The sequence below is a fragment of the Sarcophilus harrisii genome, chromosome 6 (assembly GCF_902635505.1).
Source record: "Sarcophilus harrisii chromosome 6, mSarHar1.11, whole genome shotgun sequence".
Taxonomy (NCBI): Eukaryota; Metazoa; Chordata; class Mammalia; order Dasyuromorphia; family Dasyuridae; genus Sarcophilus; species Sarcophilus harrisii.
Window position 1 is genome coordinate 209,130,291 of NC_045431.1, and position 14,260 is coordinate 209,144,550.

At 35.0% G+C, this 14,260-nt stretch overlaps 1 protein-coding gene and 1 long non-coding RNA gene across 5 annotated transcripts in view; one reads left to right on the forward strand and one right to left on the reverse strand.

The window, feature by feature from the left end:
- The window catches only part of NELL1 (neural EGFL like 1), an 842,535-nt gene that overhangs the window by 687,713 nt on the left and 140,562 nt on the right, over positions 1–14,260 (forward strand). The gene's annotated exons all lie outside the window — the stretch shown is intronic.
- Positions 1–14,260, reverse strand: part of LOC116419810 — a 197,116-nt gene that overhangs the window by 24,757 nt on the left and 158,099 nt on the right. Inside the window, exon 1 of one of the 3 annotated variants that reach the window (XR_004230114.1) lies at positions 1,833–2,639. The exons of the other annotated variants lie outside the window; for them this stretch is intronic. This is a non-coding gene — a long non-coding RNA (uncharacterized LOC116419810). Of the gene's footprint in view, positions 1–1,832; positions 2,640–14,260 lie in introns of those variants that run through there. 3 annotated transcript variants of the gene reach the window in all.

Below are 14,260 nucleotides of genomic sequence, written 5' to 3' on the forward strand. Positions count from 1 at the left end.
CATCTAATTTAATATTTTGGAAAACTCTCACACTCCTTGGTCCTATCCATTGACAAGGTCAGAATCCATGAGTTGATATCACAACAAAGCTTGCTTTAACACTGTCTACATTTTGTCTGTGTTTTCTATTTCTGATTAATAGAAGATTTAGGTTTGTAATATTAGTTTCTTTTATCAAAAAAAAATGTCCTCCACCCTTTAGGGAAAACAATCCCTTGCTAAACAATTCTGAGCTTTGTAATGAGCTTTACATTGCCCACCACCAGATTTAAGGGGCAGCAAAAGCTTGGTGATAGCAAGAAGACAAAATTCAGAGGGCCCGAGGGAGCTTTTGGGTCTGTCAAAGAGAAAACAGCATGTTTACAAAGCTGCTGTAAGACTCATAGCAAATTCAGTTTGCCTTTGAACATCAGAAAAATACAGAAAGAAGCAGCAAAGAAAAGCTCTGATTAGTCTTCTTTTCTTTCCTTCCATCTTTAAATTATACAGCCCTCTTGGTGCCAGCTCCACATTGACTGTTAAGGCTGAAATACCACATACTATAAAATGATTCTTAATAGAACATACAAAATGTCTTCTCTATGAAAACGTAAAAGTATTTTATTGGCTTTGGATTGGAAAAGAGGAAATATTGAGCCAAAGGTTCTTGGCAAGAGAAGTTTATATTCTAGGCAACTAAATCAACAGGAAATAGAGAAGCTATCTGCAGAAGAGTATAAGAAAGATATAATTCAAGATATAAAACAAAGACTTTTTAATTTGATAGGTAAAAAACAGAATCTTCTTTCTAAAGAACCAAATACTAAATTGCTTAACCTGGTGGTGGTGGGGGGTGGTGGGGGAAATGGCACAAAGCTGCTAACAATTTGCCACAAGAATTCTTAGGTTCTATGCATCTAATGTTGAGTTGTGCTTATATCAGCATTTTGAACTATTTTTTTCAGATTTCTGCTGTTGATACTATCCATGAAGTTCAAATTAATATATAAGGATTATTTACAAGTACTAGAATAATGATAAAAGAAACGGCATGATTCAGAATTATAGCTGTGCAAAAGTGGACTGGCTATCTTCAGAAAGTAGAGGGTTCTTCATTACTTTGTGATGGCTTAAGCAAAGGCTGGATGCTCACTCATGGGTAATAGTATAACAGAAATTCTTCAGGAGGTGTGGATTAGACTAAAAGGCATCTGTTGTTCCTTCCAACTCTGAGACTATGTAACGGTGTGAACGTTAGAATTATGCTACTCATCTGTTTTGCCTTCACCAGTAAGTGAGACAGTCTTTTGCTGCAATGAATGAAAAAGGGTATTGACAATTAATTGCCCATAGAAAATAAGGCCATGCAGAGAGATTTACATCTCCTAATTGCAGTCCTTTCATTGTTCACTCATTCCAATCATGTCTGACTCTTTGTGACCCCATTTGGGATTTTCTTGGTGCATATAATGGAGTAGTTTGCCAGCTTCTTCTCCAACTCATTTTACTGATGAGGAAACTGAGGCAAATAGGGTTAAGTGATTTGCCCAGGATCACACAGCTGATAAGTGTCTGAGTCTGAACTCGAACTTGGGTCCTCCTGACTCTAACCCCAGTGTTCTACCCACTGTAATACATTTAAAGCCAGTTTACTCTGAACTTAGAAGAAATAAATTTTAAAATGAAAACCTGCCTAAAATCTCAAAAGGATTCTTTAAAACCAAGTTCATCTTTAAATATTCAAACAGTAGAAGTAAGTAAAAATATAGGCTTTGGTAATTCAATAATTTTGTATTAAACATGAGTTCTTATTGACAAATTTAAGTAGAGGACTACATGGAAACCTATTTTACCTTCTCAGCATAATTGTGAAGTTTGTCTTCCACTTTCCTTGCCCTCCCTTTCTGGAACCTCTTTCCTCCTTTTAATACCTATTCTCACACTCCAGGTATGTAGTGCTCTCTGTCTCATTTCTTCTGTTGGGGAAAAAAATCTAAAGAAGATATTTTTTCATACCAAAATGGTAGTGACATAAATTATTCTTAAATAGTAGAACTTCAAGTATCAGTGTGCTGTGTGCAAAATTTTTTTATACTACTCAAACAAAAAGGATATAATTCATTATTCCACTTGTGTATAAATCTGGTCTTATATATACCTCTACCAAGTTTCACAAATGAGTTAAAGTAATAAGAGTAAGAAGAGCATTCATAGTTTGGGAAGCAGAAAGAAGGATTCCCTTTTATAATCTTCTCACTGCCTGTGCTCCTAAAACTTTCTTTTGTACTTCTCTTAAGTCCCATCTGCGCTTACCATTCAAATATATATTGCTCTGGGGTCATTTCAGAGGAGAAGAATATATATTTGACTTTCCTCTCCAAATCAAAAGCCTCTCTACTCTCTTATGATATCATCTCCCTCTACTTGTGCTCTCTTCTTGAAATTAGTTTGAAAAGATCTGTATATTCTTCAAATTTTGGGAGAAAATGTACTCCTCCCTCTTTCCCATCAGTCACACAATAGAATATGAGTTTTCTGTGTTTGTCTAGCATGGTGCCATTTTGAAATGTGTCCAGTTCTGCTATTTCATCGGCTTAGAGAATCCCATTCCATCAGAGTAATTCAGGAACTTCTTTACACCTGATGGTCTTTGATTGTTGCCCAGAGTACTTAGAATTTAAATGATTTGCCCACGGTGAAACAGCTAATTTGTATCAGATTTAGGATGTACACTGAATGAGGTTATACTAACTTAAAGCTCACTTACCATTAAAATGGCCACAATATATTCCGTAACTTGCATGGAGTGGGAACCAAATAAAGGTTTGCTGAATTTGTTAAACTGTCTTCACAACCTAATGAGATTTTTAAACCGTTTTCTTTTATTCTTCAAGTTAAACTGATCTCTGGCAGATGAGACCACAGGAATGGTCTTCCTTTAAGGGATTTCTTTACAAAACAGAATACTGCAGTCAGAAAAGTATTGATGTTAACCAATGATTAAAGAAATAAGTAGTGTCTTTATTGTACTGAACTGACAGAATGTTGATGAGACCAGGAAGGAAAAAATTGACCTCCAAGGTAGGGCGCTGGTGCTTGCATTGTAAATGTTACTTTATTAGACATACTATAAGCTATCAGTGAGGGCTTTTTTCTCAACTGATTATTTCCATGTAATTTTTGTATACTTCTATCCACTCCCCCCAGTAGAATCTCACAGGGTATGGAAATCTAGGTTGAATAATTCAAAATAAATTATATTTTTACAGTTATTGTCAATTATAGATGGGACAAAGATATGACATACAACACTGTTCCTAATGTCTCTTACAATTCTGTCTCGAAAATCCCTTTTTAACTTTGCAAAAGTAATCTCTTTCCAGCCTTAACCTTTAATAATTCTTAGTTTCGTTCAAACTTCAAATCAGACTCAAACATCTACCTGAAGTCTTTCTGATCTCCCCAACTGTTGCCTCCCTCTAAATATTACCTCATATTAATTTTAGTAGCAATAAGGACTGCTCATGTGTTATTGTTGTAGGCAACTTCTGAATGAGGAAACTCTCAAAGCTTCTGTCCCTTATAAGTCTGAGAAAGTAGCATAGAGACATAAATGACTTTTTGAGGGTCCCAAGTCAGAGGCAGACTGAAATCTAAGTATTTTTCACTACAAGGATGCTTCTGTAACCATTATGCCATGCTGAATATATTAAGTTGGTATATATGCTGAATAAAGTTAAATACGGGAATGTTATGTCTAGCATGGTTATATTTTGGAGTAATTAGCTAGAAGCTGAAGTATTGTATTTTTCCTCTCAGTACTATCTTTAAATAAGGAAATAACTTATTCTAGCCATGCTTGCTCCTAACTATTCTGGTTGGTAGATAGAATACATGTATTATCCATTCCATTATGTAACTTCTATACATTCAAATATGTGTTGCTCGTTTAAAAAAAAACATTTAGAAATCTCAGTCTCTCTATGGCACACAAGTACAAATGTAAGACTATGTTATTTGCTTAAATAGGTGAATCACAAGGAACCTGAATTGTGTTTCAGTAAGATACATAGAACCAAGTCCTCTGGTTTATGTGGAAAGTTTAGGAAGAGAAGCAGTTTGGGATCCCTCTGGGGAAAATCTAGTTAACACACATACAGCAGGCCTATTTGGTACAACTGTATGATTTCTCAAGTTTTGTTCAGCAACATAGCGATAGGAAGAGAGGACGTCTCTTAAAGAATTATTGCAAATAATCTGTAAGATAATATGTTAGAGTTCTAGTTTATTCATAGACTATTTTGATGTCATCATAGATGAAATGACAATTGGTTATTGTCTCTTAGCACTTTATATTATTATACTGAAATATCCTTTTAAAAAGTTCTGAAAGACTTAAAAACTTTTATCAATGTTATGGTCTTTTGTGATATCAGAAGACCTGCAATAAGGAATTCTTGATACCTGCTGATTTGAGAAGTGAGTGATGGACATATTAGTAACAACTTGACATGGTTGGTTGGAATACTCCTTATTCCCCATTGTCATGTCTAGCCTCTTCCTGTGTTAAAACCATTCAGCAACATCTTTTTATTTGAGATTCATACTTTTCAGATTTATCCCCCTCCCAGATCCTGGTGGCTAATATCTTATAGCTCTCAAGATCTTCTCTTTCCTTTTTAAAGGAATTAATTACCTCGTTGACAGTTTTCCTCTCTACATCTACTGGTATTTCACTAGAAAAACTCAACATACATATTGATATTCCCTTAAATATGACAAACTTCCTCTGTCTTTTCAAATCCCATGATCATCCCTTCACCTCCCTCAGTTATACACAGCAAAGTCATATGTTCCTCATGTTTCTATCATTTTCAATTGTCTATCAATTTCTATATCAGAAGATCTGAAACTCCTTCATTAATCATCAATCATTTGCCATTCCATATTTCCCTGTACCTTATAGCTCATATCTATATTATTTTGCTTCACAATGACTTCTAATTCTTAAATCTAACACTAATTGATCAGGGTATCACTCTGAGCCTACCTTTACATTGCATCCTTCTCAACCTCACTGTTTGGCTAATCATTTCAACTCAATATTATCCTCTGCTCTTGAAGTCCAGAACACCTTTCCCCACCACTCTGACCCTACCAAACTCTAATCCTGAATTAGTCCTATCATGACTTCCTCAAATTGATGATTTTTCAACATTTTGAGCTCCCTCTCAATCACTTTGTTATGTCTACTGGCTTGTTAATATCTGCCATTTTCTTTCAATGTACTATAGTCTTGGATGAAAAGATATTTTCTTTACCAAATTTCTAATCCCTTCACTCCTGTTTTCTCTAACAGACTGCCTCTTCATATATCTCCTTTATCTTTATCTCAATTTCTCCTTATCCTCCATATCTGCTAGCACCTTCCCTAATGCCCATAACCTTGAAATTACCCTTATAAACCCCTCACTAGTCCCTGTGAGCCTCCATATCACTTCCATATCACTTTTCCACTTTATAGCCAAATTCATTAGGGAAAAAAAAACACATTTATATTCATTATTTCATCCCCTACTCCTCTCACTCCTTCAACTTCTGTCTCCAAAGTTGCCAGTAATCATTAAATTGCCAAATCAGATGGTCTTTTCTCAATCATCATACTTTTGAATATTTATGAGGCCTATGGATCACGGCATCTTCCCAAATGCTATCTGGATTTTCATGATCCTCTTCTTTTTTTTCCCTATTCTTTCACATCTGAAAGCTTTCTGTCAGTCTTCTTTCATAGGTCATTCCCCATATCATACCCTCTAACCATGGTGTCCTTCCTTGGCCCTCTTTACTTTCTATATTCTATCTCCTATCTCACCACTAAGCTCATGACTCTCAAATTTCTCTCTCTTTCTCACTCTCCCTTTCCTTCCCCCCTCCCTCTCCTCTTCTTCCTTCTTCCTTCCTCCTCTTCCTCTTTCCTCCTTCTTCTTCCTTCCCCCTTCTTCCTTGTACCTTCCTCTTCCTTCTTCTTCCCTCTTCCTTCTTCCCCCTTCCTCCTTCCTCTTCTTGTTCTTCCTCTTCTTCTTTTTCTTCTTCCTTCTTCCTCTTCTTCCTCTTCCTTCTTTCTCTTTTCTCTCTCTTTCCATCTATATGTGTGCATGTATATAATGTGTGTGTCTGTGTGCATATGTTACCATAAATCTGGGGATCATCAACATAGAAATTATCTTATGTGAACTTATGAGTGAAAACATTTGAGTGAAAACTCATATATACATATAATACACATAGATATGTGTGTATACATATATTGCTATATATGTGGAGTATATAAATATATGGGTATGTATGTGTTGCATGGATATACACAGAATGTATGTATATACACGTATACATATATAGATACTATATGTATACACATATATGTTCACATACAATAGTAATACACTGATGAAATGAAATTATTTTGGTTTGAAGACCTAGTGTCTTCTTCCAGTCCCGTGTTGTGAAATGCAAATTGGATATTTTCCAATGGCTATCTTACAGACATCTAAATATTAACATACCCCAAACGAATGCATAATCTTTCCCCAAAAATCAAACTTTGTTATTTCTTTTGAGGACATGAAAATTCTCCCAGTTTCTTAGCTTGACAAATAATGTAAATCTGTAGAACTTTCTCTTTCTCTCTCAATATCTCTCTCTCTCTCTCTCTCTCTCTCTCTCTCTCTCTCTCCTATATATAGTTAATTAATCGATGGTCAAATGATGCCATTTCTATCACTATATTATCTCTGGGATCAGTGCCCATCTCTCTACTCACACATCTGCCATTTTCATCCAAGCTTCCACTTTTGTCTACCTGCCTAAATTCTCACCCAACTCCAATCTATTCTCCATATAGCCTCAAAGTACTTTTCCTAAAGCCAAAGTCTAATCTTGCAGCTTTCCCACTCAATCAACTTCAGTGATTCTCTATAACCTTTAACATTAGAAATAACTCTTATCTTTGCCATTTAAAATACTTAACAACTTCGCTCAATCTACCTTTCTAGCCTTATTACACATTATCTCATTTCTTGCAAACTTGTCAGCCTTCACTACTTCTTATTCATGATATTCTACCTCTGTATCTTTACATTTATTGTCCGCCATAGTTACAATGAATTCACCCCTTCCCCATCAGAATATATTATTTCCTTCAAGATTCACTCCATCTGTATGAAGCCTGTCCTGATCCCAGCAGGTGCTATGCCTTCTTCTCCCTCTCAATCATCTTGTATTTATTTTGTGTATCTCGCTTTCTCCCTCTAGTTCTGTTGTTTTTTTCTTTCTAGGTATAGATATACATACAAGTGTGTGTGTGTATATGGGTATATGTATGCATATACATATATATACATATATACCCACCATCCCTTGTAACTAGATTGAAAACTTTTCAAAGGCAGTGTCTATTTTACATTTGTCTTTATGTCCTAGTACCTAGTATAGTTTCTTCCATATAGGTAGCCTGTAATGACTTATTATACTTTATGATTTATAAAATAGTTTTTAAACATCAGCTCATTTGATCCTTGTGACAATTTCTAAGAAGTACAGTATTTCAAGGATTTTATATATACATACATATGTATATATATATATATATATATATATATACATATGTATGTATATATATATGCGCACATATACACTCTTACAGGTAAACAAAATGATGCTCAAAATATTCAAGGGGTTTGCCTAACTCTATACATCCACAAAGTAACAGAGCTTAGAATGAAAACCAAATAGAGTCTCTCATTCCAGATCTGGGGCTCTAAACATCTCACCAAGATGCCCCTCTGATTTTATCTTCATGCCTTCCCCATGCATCTTAATACCACAGTTCTCCTTATTTATCCAGCAGTTGATCTCTGCCATTTCCAAAAATTCACTGCTAGGGATTTTACTAGTAATTCAGTGATTTAAAAAAAAGGCATGGTTCAGCTCATTAATTTCTTCATGAACTTAAAAATGCCTTAGCTTTTATTAGTCCTCTGACTTGTTTTGATTTTATTGTTAAAAGAAAGAGGTTTACAATTTTCTATGTCTGTTGCATTCATTATTTATTGACAGTTATAATTGCATACAGCACTCACATGAGAAAATGTCCCTGCCCCAAGGAGATTGAGGTTAAGAACAATGTTGGCACTGCAGATAAGACAAAATCAGATTTTATTCTGTAAGAAAAGATGGCAAAAATAAAGAGGAGTTATTCATTTGACATGCCATCATTTAATGACTTTATAATATATTATAATATTTAGGATAACTGGCCATGGGCTGGCTCATTATGGTCAATTGCCTGAGTCACAAAGTGTAAGTTAAAAAGGGGAAGAGGCTCCTCTTCCAATCAGGAACCAAGGTGTTTAGAACTGGAATCCAAGTGAGGCAGAATGAAAGCAGCTCAGAACAGCAGGGCAAAGGCCTTATGGGGTTGGATTATATCCCGTAAGCTATAAGATAGCCACAGGGGTACAAAATAGAGAATCAGAAATGCAGAGCTCTCAGAAAGCCAGATTTAGAAAAATCCAGGAGAGGTCAATGCTGACATTGTTCCAGTAGGAGCCTCATTGTTTCCATTTCCCTTTAAATCCTGTGGTTCAGGTTTACCTGTTCAGCCATTCCTTAGCAGGCTCAAAAGTATCATAATGATTTTTGTTCAGATCATCTCAGCGGTTTTTTTAAACTCATTTATTTGTTAAACTTTAGAATATTTTTCCTAGTGTCAAGCAGTAATACAGTAATACAGACAAAACAAAAAAAAAAAATCAAAACGTGCTCTCCCGTAAATACAACAACAATAAAGGAAACTGCTATATCCTCTGAACTCTCTGAGGTTTTGAAGTTTGTCTTTCAGCCTCCTTATTACAAGCTTAGAGCAAGCTAGAACAGAAACTTTAACTTTTCAAGAGCTCTGATATTTATCCATTGGGCAAAAAAAAATCTTTGAAAATGTATTTTTAAAAACCAAACTATTTGTAACAATAGATGTACCTTAAGATTGCTGTTGATGTTAAACCTGAATGTCAGACGACTTTTGAAGATGCTCAAAGATGGAAAAAATGAAAGAACTTTTTTTTTTCATTTCACCAATAAAGTCTGTCAGATTTTTCCATTAAGAACTAGTTTTGGGCAGACATGAGCAGAATATCACTATAGGATCATAAATCTAGATAGAATCAGGGAGGAATTCAGAGGACATCTAGTTCAATCCTCTCATTTTATGAAGGGGGAAACTGAGGTTCATGGAGGTTAAGTGATTTTTTCAGTGCTAGGAACAGGACATGAAAAGGGGTCCTATGACTCCATAGAAAGTGTCATTTCCACTTCACTACACTGCCTATCTATATTCCAGGTTTCTAGGGCAACAATTTGTGACATCTGAAAGGTAGCTTTCTGTTGACTTTCTATTAAAACACATCTTTTTTTTTCTTTTAAAATTAAAGAATAACTATTTTCCTTGAGCTTCATTTATAGTAAAAAGCTTTCTTTTTTATTTTCATAGACCCTTTCAAATCATCATTTTAACGAAAACTTAAGAGCTCTGTGTGTGTGTGTATACATATGCACACATACACACACACACACACAGATAGTTTTCACTTTTTTATCATTCTATTTCATGTGGGATTTCTCCCACCCCATTCCCAGTAGAGCAGGAATGACAATTACTTTCTCTTTTTCTGTGTTCCAAGATATAGATTCAAATAAACACACCTGTTTGGGAGAAAGCATGATTAATGTGTAGGGCACATGGAGCATTCAGTATTTCGATCATTTATTTCATTTTCATTTTCCCATAAACTGAGAAACCTTTGGTTGTTTCAAAAAATGCATTACCAGCTGAGGGAACACATTCTGGGTAAATTTAAAGATGCATTTCAGGCTCCATCAAATTTTGCTTAAAAAAATTCCAAATTACTATTTCTTTTTTTTTTCCTTTTTAACATTTCAAATCCTGGGCCCTGTTCCAACACCATATTCACATCCTCCAATAATTTATAACATGACATAAATCAAACCTTGGTCATAGTTCGGTGTGATTTGTTATATGTGTAGATTTCTGTTTATGGAGTCTTTATTGAGATTTCTCACAATAAGATGTAATATGTAATCTCTACCTATTTAAAAGCTTCATGCTGTTTGATCACAAACATGATTTGCGTCTTCTTTATCTCAGTGGAGAGAACATTTGCTACAAGGTTGCGTGCTACAAAATCCCCTTAGTATGGTATGCCTGATGAGGTGCACACACTATATGGAGTGGAATTACTGAGGCATATGGTGTTTGTTGTTTCTGTGGGATGAGGGACTGGATGCTCAGTGGATGCTCAGTGGTTGATAAACAAGCAATTTAGTTGTGAAGGGAATGAGCTTGTTTTAAATTCAGAATTTCTTCTTTTTTTCCCTTTGTTCTGATAGATGGATCCTGTGGTCATAATAACAGAAAATATTATTGTACAGAGAAGCCTTTTTCCTTTCCTCTAATAACAGGTCATCCACTTATTCTGTGTTTTTTTAAAATTTTACTTTTGTTTTTAGTATCTGCTCACAACAGGACTTTGTCATGTATGAATTGAAAATTCTTGAATTTAGACCTAAACCTCTATATCATCATTATGACCACATGTTGCCTATACAATTAAAATCCCCAATAATTATGGGTGCTTGTGATGTTCCCTTTGTTCTTTACATTCATTTCACTGAGAACTTAATTGTATAAAACATGTTTATCAATATTGAGAATCTGGTAAAAAAAAAAATTCATTCATTTCCTAGCATTCTTGAACAATTGTAGTAAGGATTTGTTTTTGTGTTGATTCTGGAGCAGATCTACCTGCAAGGAAACTCCATTGACCAGTGCAAATCAGAAATAGTTTTCCTGCAGTTTATAATCTTAGTTTTCTGGTACACTGAGCAGCTAAAAAAACTTGTTGAAGTTCACATAAGCAGTTGGAAGTGGATCTGAATCCAGGTATTCTATGTTCTCTATCATCCTGCCTCTCAAGAACTTCTATTGGGATGAATTCCTGTTTAGCTCCAGTTCTTCAGCTGGAGAAAAATAATGAGATCATAGCTATCAAGCTAAATGGCCTTCAGTTTAAACCTTTTATTTTCAAGATGGAAAAACTAAGGCACAGAAAAGTTAGGACAGTTTCATGAAATCACAGGTGGCAAGTGACAGATCTGACAGATCTGTAGCTAAAATAATAGCTACAGATAAGGAATAAGCCTCCCTTATCCCACCATCTTATTGGTTCTTCAAATCTAAGGAATGACAATCCAAGAAAAACAAAGCAAAAACAATCTGTTCCCTGTTTCCTCTTAGGGATCCAGAATTAACTAAAAAAAGAAGAAAAAACTAAAATGCTATCCTCCTTCTCTCACCAGTACCCCCAAAGTATATAAATGCATAAGATATGGCATTATCATTTAAAGGGTATAGGATCAAATATAAAGATGCTTTAATCAAATTGGCAAAAGCATATAATAACAAGATACAGCAAGTAGAATTTCACACAGAAGCCAACCAGACTTTTGCTGTCTGCAAAGGAAGAAATTTTAACAACACAAACCACACAAAGCAATCCCATCAGCATTACTACTGACATGACCATCTTTGGAGTTATAAGGACCATTCCCAGTGATTCTGCCTTTGTTTTATAACTGCTTACTACACTCCCAATGTGATGACATGACTGTTCTGTATAGGACTTAACATCTTGACCATATTTATTGTCTATCCTCTGTTGACTCTTGTAAAAATAGAGATTTCTACCGAGTATCACCTGGCTTCTGATGTATAAACTTTCCCTTTTCCCTCATCCCAGGAAATCACCGCAGTCCACATACTGGCTTGTCACAGTGGGTATTATAGGAAATATTGACCAGGTATAGCAAGGGAAGAACGTCCTGTGGCTAATTTGATATTTGTGTTAATAAAGTCCAAATCTATGCCATATATGGTCTGCCAAATATGGTCTTCCAGTTACCTCAGGATGAGAATACAATAAGATGCACACAACACTAAAACTAAATTAAAAATAATTAAATATCTAATTAATGATTTAGAAGGCACTTCACGGCCATGAAGCACTTCTAGATAGATCATCCTTATAAACATCACTTGGAGTGCAAATTTATCCAGAATTACAGCGGACAGAATACCAGATAAGCCAGAAATGTCCTTTCTTTTTTTTTCTTCTTTTTAGTTCTACTAAAGTACCTCACACTTCTTGGTGACATTTTAGCCTAAAGTCTCACTTGTTTGTCACTTATGCTGAATGGTAGAACAGTAGGTGTAAAGGAGAAAAATTTCCTTTGAGAATCGGGAAAAACATTACCATTAATTTTTCCCTATGACCTGTCATGTTTTGAATCCAAGCCTCCTGGGGTGAAACATAGGGGATTTATCATCACCTGTCAAGCATTAGGGAGGGTCTCATGAGGGATGTAAATAACATTTTGGTTTATGCTCCACCTAAAAGCAAGATCAAGGCATGTTATGTTACTCATGAAGGTAGTAAAAATGTTATAACTCCCTGCTTAGTGATAGACTGGTCTGTCCCAAGTTTTACAATAAAGACAAGCCTAGAGTGGGAAGACAAAAAGGGGGAAATTTATGAATTTGAGCCACTCTCATTGTGGCTCAGTGTCTAATTATGTGCTTCTTGGGTTTGAAGCAGGTAGAAAATGCAAGAAAGGTCAGAGCCATTGGAATTTTGAAAGAGTCTCTGAGAAACAAACAGCAAGGGAAAAAAAAATTAAATAGCTAAGGCATATCCCTTGAGTAGCACAAAAGCAGTCCCAAGAAGAGTCAAAATCAGAAACTGCTGACCTATAACCTTGGAATATTCACCTTTTTCTTCCAAGAAATTCCTTATTCCTCTAAAAGCTTTGTATCTTAAGGACAGTTGATAAGCTCTTGACCCTCAACAAAGATAGGGCTTTTCTAATCAGTGTCTACAATGTTCTCTTTGGTAGTTACTGAATTAGATTATTTCCTTTGGTCCTACCATTTTTTCCTTGTATTATGGCTATTTATGGTACATGTTCCTTCCAGACCCAATTAAATAGCTTCTTAAGAGCATGGTCCATGTTGCATTGATTTTTGAATCCTCAGTACTGAGCAGAATACCTTGAATATATATATATATATATATATATATATATATATTTTTTTTTTTTTTTGGTCCAAGCTATGATTTTACTTGGTATATGGCACGCTCAGAATGGAAACTCCCTCAAGTCATGCAGGTCAGATATAGAAACTTGTAATTTATAGCCTCCACAAGTTTCTTGAGGAAACTCAGGGCCAGTGAGACATAGCCAGTAAATTCTTGTGGTGGGAAGATAGCCTTTATGTCACATTGCCATTTAACTTATATGTTAGTGCTTAATAAATATATGTTGAATTACATTAATTCTTCATTGACCCATATAAATATATATGCACAAATATACATGTATATATGTCCATATATATATACACATAATTTTTGAAAATACATTTTGGACAAAAGGAAAATATTAATAGTTTCACTTTTGCCCAGAATGTACTTCACTGTTTTGACATGAACTGGTTATATAATATTTTCATGTGTTTGAAGTTTTAAAATTTTAGTTTCTTTACTTCTTTGCCTTTTTCCCCCAAACAAAGGAAGCATACTGCCACTATAGCCTATAAGACGCTGGGCTATAACTTTGTTAAGAGATATCACCAGCTATTTTCTGGATGCCTTTAAGAAAGGATAAGTATATTATGTTTGTAATAAATGAGAGATGATCAGCAAGACCACTCTGGTTTTACCTCTCTGAGCCTTATTTTATTTTCTGGGGGAAAAAAGTGTTCAATAATATCTGAAGTAATTCCTTGCATTGTTGTGAAGTCGAAAGTTTTTAAGATGCATAGGAAGTATTTTGAGTGAAGAGCTACATAATCTCAAGAACTTCATGTAACGTTATCAGATATCATCTAACCATCTCCTTCTTTTCCTCCTTCCCTCCTTTTTTTCTCTTACCCTTCTCTTTTGCCTTTGCTTTCTCTTTCTTTTTATCACCCCCTTTCCTTTTTTCTCTTCCTTTTCCATTCCTTTTTCCCCTTCCCTTTCCTGTTAAAATAGGACGCCAATGATTAAAGAATAGCATGAAAGAAAGATAGCAGAATGATGATAATCATTATGATAACATTGGCATTTATGTAGCATTTTCAGGACTTTCAACTACTGTATGCAGTAGG